This window comes from Vitis vinifera, chromosome 5 (genome assembly GCF_030704535.1).
Source record: "Vitis vinifera cultivar Pinot Noir 40024 chromosome 5, ASM3070453v1".
In the NCBI taxonomy this organism is placed as follows: domain Eukaryota; kingdom Viridiplantae; phylum Streptophyta; class Magnoliopsida; order Vitales; family Vitaceae; genus Vitis; species Vitis vinifera.
The window spans coordinates 20,607,832-20,616,728 of NC_081809.1; the positions used below are offsets into that span (position 1 = coordinate 20,607,832).

At 36.2% G+C, this 8,897-nt stretch overlaps 1 pseudogene; it reads right to left on the reverse strand.

Annotated features, from left to right (window-relative positions):
• Window positions 1-703: 703 nt before the first annotated feature.
• On the reverse strand, window positions 704-4,176 carry LOC104879413 (heat shock protein 81-1-like; annotated as a pseudogene).
• Between the last annotated feature and the right edge of the window lie 4,721 nt (window positions 4,177-8,897).

Sequence of the window (8,897 nt, forward strand, 5' to 3'; positions counted from 1 at the left end):
GTCAGGGAAGAGAAATGAGTGAGGAATCTGATCGTGTAAGATAGAGGAGGGCATACGATTAATCAAATAACAAGCGGTAAGAATAGCGTCCCCCCAAAAACGAAAAGGAACATTACTATGGAGGAGGATAGTTCGAGCTGTCTCAACAAAATGTCGATTCTTGCGTTCAGCTACCCCATTTTGTTGAGGAGTATGAGCACAAGAAGACTGATGAAGAATCCCATGATGAGACATAAACGAAGTAAATGAGGTTGAAAAATATTCCCTAGCATTGTCACTGCATAACACACGAATAGAAATATTGAACTGGGTTTGGATTTCAGCATAAAATTTCTGGAAAATAGAGAATAACTCAGCTTGATTTTTCATTAAAAATAACCAAGTACATCGAGAATAGTCATCAATGAAAGTGACAAAATACTGAAATCCTAAAGTAGAACAAGGACCCCAAACATCAGTGTGGACAAGCTCAAAATGAGACTTTGCCCGATTATTCAAAAGCTTTGGGAACAAGACACGAGTATGTTTCCCAAGCTGACATGACTCACACGGAAGCGACGACAAAGTGGAAAAATGAGGGACCATCTTCTGGAACTTGGAGAGACTAGGATGACCCAGACGATTGTGAATGAGGAGAGGAGCATCAGTGGAAATGCAAACTTCAGGAGATGAATCCGAGGTGAGGTGATAGAGGCCTTGAGACTCACGTCCTATTCCAATTGTCTTCCCCGTACTCCGGTCCTGCAAGGTCACAAATTTATCAGAAAAGGTAATAGAGCAATTAAGAGTACGAGTGATTTTGCTGATGGAAATAAGATTAAAAAGACATTCAGGAGTATAAAGGACAAAAGTGAGAGGTAGAGAAGGCAGAGGAAGGGCCAAACCAATACCTTTAGCCACAGTTTGAGAACCATTAGCTAAGGTAACAGTAGGTAAAACAAAGGTAGTAGTAATAGAGGAGAAAAGATCCTTATTACCAGATAGGTGATCAGAAGCTCTAGAATCTAGAATCCAGGGTCCAAGAGAAGATGTGTGGGTAAGGCAGGCAGAGGCATTACCAAGCTGGGCAACAGAGGCAATAGAAGCCTGAGATGTCTGAGATGTGGAGGAGCTCGGAGGCTAAGGCATCGGAGAATCAGAGGACTGGGCCATATGGGCAGTGCGAGGAGGCCGTCCATGTAACTGATAGCAACGATCGCGAGTGTGGCCAAGTTTATTGCAATAGGTGCAATGAGGACGTTGGCCTCTACCTCGGGTACCACTGCGTCCTCCTCGAGAGATAGTTTGAGAAACTAACATAGAAGAATCTGAAGTGCTATCAGATGGCAAAGTCTGAGTGGACGAGATACGAAGGAGGCGAGCAAACACATCATCCAAGGACGGAACTGATGAACTACCAAGAATCTGATCACGGATAGGCTCAAGATTCGGACGGAGGCCAATAAGAGTAAGAACCATGAAGAACTTGTCAAGCTGTGTTTGTTGAGCCCTAACATCAGGAGTAAGAGGCATCACAGTCAAAAACTCCTCCTTAAGAGAGGCAATCTGACCAATATAAGTAGATAGATCCAAGTCCTGTTGGCTGATATGAACAATAGCAGAAGCCACCTTATAAAGACGTTGGACATCATTCGTGTATAATCTTTTGGCCTAAGTCCAAAATTTAAAACAAGTTTTGTATGCCCGAAGATGAAGAAGAATCCTGGGATCAACCGATTGCCATAATACACTACATAACTGTGCATTTATCTTCCTCCACTGTACGTGGTCAACCTCAGGGATATCTGCCTCCTGGGTAACCAAGTGATCCTCATATCCTTGACCCATAAACCAAAGTTCAACAGAGGCAGACCAGGAAAGATAATTTTCACTGCCAACCAATTTCTCCGAAGTAATCATAGGAGATCCAGATATGACAGAGGAAAAAATGGAAGTTTTAGTAGCCATCCACTTATCTGGAGAATGAAGTATGTTTGGATCGAAGATAGCCCTAATACGGCTTCAGATTGTGGCATGGCACCACCGAAAAAGGGAGACGACCTCAGATCGTGGCGTGGTACCACCAGAAAGGTAGAAGAACACTTCCCAAGGCACGTGCAAGGATTGGGGTGGAGAAAAAGTAGCCGGAGCTTCGCCGGAAAGACTGTTTGGAGGGCCGACGGAGACAGAAATCCCCAAAAGAGGTATGTGCAGGGCTCGGATGGGAGAACCAGGGAGGTAGGGAGGCTGGTCGGCGTCAGGCGAAGTTAGAGGAGGAGGCGCGTCACCGGAAAAGGCCTCACGGACCGGCGCGTGAGATTTAGTCGCCGGCCATAAAAGTGCGCGTGGACGGCGGGTGGACTGTTTTCTAGCTCCGGTGCTTTGGGAAAAGTTGGAGATCTCTTCCAGGCGCTCCTCTTGGTGTGGTCGTTGTCGGAAAAAGATGTCGCTGAAAAAGTTCACCGGAAAAGTTCGACGGAAAATTTGCCGGCGGTGAGTGTTTTCTGACGACTATTCGACTAACCGGAAAGTTTTGGGAGATGAGGAAGGTGACCGGAATGAAACACGGTCACCGGAAGGTTTCCCGGAATTGATGACACAGGGAAACTGGAAAGAATTAGGTTTTCTCCCTTGGCTCTGATACCATGTTGAGTGAGAGAGAAGAAAACCTTAATTCTCATTCATATTATATACTACTTATAATTGAGAAGTATATATATATATATATACAAGCCTAGGAGAACTAACTACCACACATGTAACCTATATTAAAAAAGGAAATACTATACACTATATATACATTATATTCAACAATAACAATAACAAAAATAATAATGATTAAATATATAAATGTGAAAATTGGAATTTCGGAAATTGGAAATTAAATTTGGAATCAGAATTTTGAAGAATTATTTAAAGATGGAATTTTAAAAATAAATAGATAAATGAATAAATGAAATAATAATAATAACGAAAATAATAATGATTAAATAAATAAATGTGAACATTGGAATTTTGGAAATTGGAAATTAAATTTAGAAATCGGAATTTTGAAGAATTATTTAAAGATGGAATTTTTAAAAATAAATAAATAAATAAATAAATAAATAATAATAACGAAAATAATAATGATTAAATAAATAAACATGAAAATTGGAATTTTGAAATTTGGAAATTAAATTTAGAAATCGGAATTTTGATGAATTATTTAAAGATGAAATTTTAAAAATAAATAAATAAATAGTAGTAATAACGAAAATAATAATGATTAGATAAATAAATGTGAAAATTGGAATTTTGGAAATTGAAAATTTGAAGAATTATTCAAAAATTGAAGTTTTGAAAATTCTATTTAAAAATCGGAATGTTGGAAAATAATTTTGATATCAAAATATGAAGAAAAAAAAAAAGTTGCGATAGCTGGGATTGCAAGCGAAAGGTGGCCATGCAAGGCGTGGGCTTGGGTGCAAAAGTGGGGTATGAAGGGTACCAAGGTGGGACTGGAAGTGCACTTGAAGCTACCTTGAATTCCAAGCAATGATGAGATTTGGGTATGATGGAGAAGGTGTTGGACATGTAACCAGCCATGCTGGAGTTTCTAAGTGCTTGGGCCTTCATGATCCTCTCCACGTTTGCAACCCAACCATAGTCTCCTGTGACTAAGCAGCATGGGGAATCCACTACATGGTCAGAAACTACAACTTTCTCAACCTTGTCATCGAGCACATCATTTTTCGCCTTGCGGAGACACTCAAACTTCTCTTTCAAAGCTTCCTATTTCTTTTTTTCATCCTCACTCTCATCAAATTTTAGTCCCTAATTGGTTGCAGGGACAAGCTTTTTCCCCTCAAACTCTTTCAGTTGCCCCGCTGCATACTCATCAATGACGTCAACCATGAACAAAAAATCATAACCTTTCTTCTTCAACTTTTCAAGAAATTGAGAACTCTTAACAGCTTTCTTGCTTTCTCCCGTGATATAATCCTTAAGACTGGTTAGCTCATCTCCGCTCTTGGTGGAGTGGTAGCGAAGCCATTCAGCAAGCTTACCTTTGTCCTAGGAATCCTTGACCTATTCACACTTTCTGGGTGTTTTCAAAGCATCTTTCTTAGATGTTCTGAACCTATTTCCATGAATAAGGTGCTTATCCTCATTCACCTCCATAGCTCCATCAATTTCATTCACTTCGGGAACCATCCCTCCATTAATCTCTCCCCATAATGGAGCATGGTAAGCAGGTCATGCAATCATACAGATGAAGAAGATAACCGAGAGGTCCGATAGAGGCTTGGGTATGGGTGGATGGCTGCAAACATATAGTGAATAGGTAGAAAGGAATTTCATGGAAACCAACTTCTTCATTGGCTTATCCAAATGTCTCGTAGCCAATCTCTAACATCCTCAGTTGGTAATACACACAATGTTATGCACCCGAGATACCCACAGAAAACAAATGAGGATAACCAAGAAAGCAGAGCATGGAGAACAAAAACAAAAATGAACCAGTGAAAGCCACATTTCACGTTTTATTCAAAGGGGTTCAGATTGGTGGGAGGAAGGCAATCAAATTGAAACAAGAAAAAGATAACCAAATCTCCAAACAAGGCCAAGTGAAATAGAGCTTCATTGAGTTCAAATAATACTAAAAAAGACTCTGACTAGAACAGTAACAATGAGCATATTGAACAAATCAGAAATCAGCAAAGCTCATGTGCAACCTATATTACCCATGACCAAGCAATCACACAAAGCCCTAAATAGCCAAAAGGAGAAGAGAAAAAAAAACGTTAGTAGTGAAAGTAAAACGAAATATGCATAGTGAGCTTACCTAAAAGCTCCTCCAAAGCAAAGATAGCCACCGAGAGCTCCTCCAAAGCAAAGATAGTTGGACTTCTCAATGCTCTTCCTCCAGAGCTTCTGTTCATTCCATCTCCCAGATATCTTTTTCTCTCAAGCCCTCCAAAAATCTGCATCCGAAAAGCTTCTTCCTCTGCGTAGCTTTATCTCAGTCCTCATATATCACCCTTCGAAAAGCTCCCCCTCTGTTTCTCCCATTCCCGTTCTTTTCTTCTGTCCAGCTTTCACCCACTTTTCTGCTCACCCCACTCTTATGTCCTCTGTTCAGAATATCCCATCATGAGCGTAAAGGTAGGCAGTCCTCCATGAATAGATGTGATCCCATGCAGCCCTTCATCACTTCAAGAACCGGCCCCTACTCATTCCTACACCAAGCTGCCAGCTATCTAGGTGTGAGAAAAAAAATAATAAATAAATAAAGCCTTTTCAACAAAGGGGTCCTTAGAATGATATATATTATGTTAAATTTTATTTGTTTTTTATGGGGTTTTTTTAAAAAAAAATTATTATATTTTCTTTTTGTTTTTAAAAATCGGAGAAAACAACTTTTACTTTTTCTCTAAAAACTGTTCTCTATTTCACTTTGTTTTTAAGAATCGTTTCTAGAAAACAACGCCAAACAGTGTTGAAAATTTTTAAAAATAGTTTTTTATTTTTAATAATAGAAAAATATTTTTAAATCATATGATCAGAAAGATTCTTAGATTGTTTGTTTTTAACTTTTATTTTTTATTTATTATTTATTTTTTGAATTTTTTAATTGAATAAAAAAAAATCAAAATATTTGATTTTTTGCTAAATACTAAAAATAACTTTTTGAAACAATAAAACACAACTTTCACCCGTTAATGCTTAACATTTAATAGAAATAAAAATAATAAGAAAATAAACAAGTTTAAACAAGTTAATACTTGATACTAATAAGTTGTATTTAGAATTAAGTTAAATTAAGTTATGTTTACATTTAAGTAAAATAATAATAATAAATGACAAATACGTCTCACATTTTGTTCTTTTACAAACCTTCAATTTCCTTCTTTGGATATGCTCAGCATTAGTGGGCACATGCCTAGGAACCACATGCCTTTTCCTATGACTAACCTGCTTTTTGTCAATTATATGACTCTCTCTTGTGAGTAGTCACATCTTGATATTGATTCGTTGAAACTACGGTATTATGGTGGGCTTGAGCCTAATTTGAACCCAAGACCTCTTTGTTGGCATATTGAACCAAGGTCTCTCCTAAAAGTCCAACTTCCAAGTTCTAAATTCCATGTTTAGGAAATATGATCAATGAGTAATTTGCGAGCATATAAATATGCCTGCAGTCCACAAACCAAAATAAAATCTTATTAACTAACAAACCTTAATCAAATCTAAACTTTTAATGTAAATCCAAAAATTAGTGTGCTAAAACCTCATTTTTTGAATTAATGAAAAAAAAATTTGCAAAGTAGTTTTAAAACAATTCATAATGTGATTAGGACACTACATAATGTTAGGTCGATCTCATAAAAGTCCTCTTTACACTTAGTTTCCCTATTGGTTAATTTATTCCTAACTTATATGGTGATGCTTGAAAATTGATGGACTTTGTAGCCACCTAGAATAGCCATTCTTCATGTCTTAGAGGCTGCAAATCCTCCTTACCATTAGCACTAGATTTTTTAAACTAGACTTTGCAAATTGACTTGCTGACCATAGTTAACATAACAATTAAGTCCTACAATTTTTATGATTTATAATTATTACATCATATTCACATCTTTATCTATAAGTACATTTTCAAATTTTAAAAATACTCAAATAATCAAATGTATAAGTGATGATTTATTTCGAAATGGATTATTTTGGACAAATGACTATTTCGATTAGTCTCCCAAATACTTAAAATTAGATAAATTAATAACCAATCAATCTCACATGAACAAGTTGTTATAGAGAGTAGCTTAAACCTCTGCATATGAAAAAACCAAAAGTCCATTGATCATGGAAAATCCATTACATGTAAAAGAAAGTGCACAAGTTTACTTGGTTCAAACGCTAGTTATCCTATGAGACTTATACCAATCAATAAATACTTTCTTTTTTCACATCTATGACATAGAACACCCCATGCTCCTTAAGAGATCATTTCAAATGATATTGAGGGTTAGCAATTCAAATTCTTGATCTCTAGTTTTCATATGTGAAAGGATTTCCAAGATTTTCTTAAGAAAAAGCCTCTTTAAGTGTTTAAATTAGAATAACAACTACTCTTCATTTTTTCAAAGGTTTTTCCAAAATACATTTTTATACCAAGACCATAAATTTTTTGTTGTGTTAAATAAGGAAAACATTTTCATTAAAAAAACATATAGTTCTTTTATAGTTTTTTTTTAAATTCAAATATTTATGCAAAGATCTTGAGCCTTCCATAGTGAGACTTGAGTGTCCTTTGTTAAATGTTTGGGCATCCAAGGTTGTTTTCCTTTTTTTTTTTTATATAATATTCTACATGACCACTTTCATGTAGTAATGGCAACGAGGCGAGTTTAGGATAGATCATTCCTATATATCCCATTCCCACCCTTGATTAGACAGTTATTTTTCATCCCCAGTACAAACCCGAGTCGGGGCAAGTTGATTGGTTCCCATCCTCATTAACAAAATGATTGATAACCCCATCCCCGCCCAGTCTCAGATGTTCATTGAGCCCTAATCCTAATTGATCATGCTTAAATGTACTTTCCTTTCACTATAAAATAACGAAATTCTGATAATATACAAATATGAAAAAATAATATCAAAGTTCAAATTAACACCACAACAATCTATAATATTAAACTCATAATTAGCATAAATGATTGAAAATTAATCTAAAACACAAAAATAAAAAATAAAAAAATGCGCACACACACACAAATTCATCTGAACAATGAACCAAACAAGAACATGGGTCAACATCAGCCATGGATTTGAATTCCTCTTCAAACCAATCTTTGAAACAAGACTTCATCAAATCCACTACTTCAAAGGCTTTCGCGTTCCTCTTGAGTTGTGTTCTCGAATAAAGACTTAAAGGTGATGTTCTGGATGATTGTGTCACACATATTTAGGACAAGAAGATCAGGGCCTGTGACTAGTTTGATGTCATGATAGAGGAGTTTTGGGTGCTAAGGCTAAACCAAGAATAAGATGGAATTGATTTCAGAGTATTTTAGTTGGTGTGAGAAAGGAAGAAGAAGTGGCATTAATCTTGGAGATAGGGTTTCAGGCAATACATCAGAGGAAGAAGAAGCACGACCATTGAAATTAGAGCAAATGGAAAGAATGAAGTATATATATATACTAGGAGGTTTTTGGCATTTTACTAGTAGTTAAAGGATAATTTTGTAAATTTATATTCGAGGTAGGGCGGGGTGGGTTGGAACAAAATCCATACATATCCCAAACGTGATTTGAGTTTTTAAAATATCCCCAAACTCGACCTATAGCTTTTTTTTATATTTCATATCTGTCCCAATAAGGATGAGGCGGGGTGGGTTACTTGGGTTACCCACAAAATTTCCATCCTTATTTTCATGTGCTTTCAAGCATCCATTAATTCCCTTTTATGCTTAATTGCGACTAAAATGTTTATGTTAGCACACATTAATTTGACCTAAGTTCAACTCAAGGTCTACTTACCAAGCTTTAATTGTAAAGTCTTCAACTTGAACATGACATGTATAAATCTCCATGGTAGTAAAGTAGTTTCAAACAAATAACTTTTGGAGAAAAATTTTCAACTTAAACTAATATGCGTCTATGACACTCCCTCTCCTAGAAAAGTTATCTCTGCCAAAAACCACCTCCAACCAACCTACTACGTGTCTACCTTGCAAAGGATATCTCTACTGCTCCTTAAAAACCACCACTACTCCCACTCACACTCTCTAGTTGGCAATTAGAAGCCTCTAGAATGTTGTAAAATAAAAAATAAAAAAATAAAATAAAAAATAAATAAATAATGTGAAAAAGGGACCTAAAATAAGGGTTTACAATTTGGTTATTTAGTAGTTCTCTATAATTGTTTTATC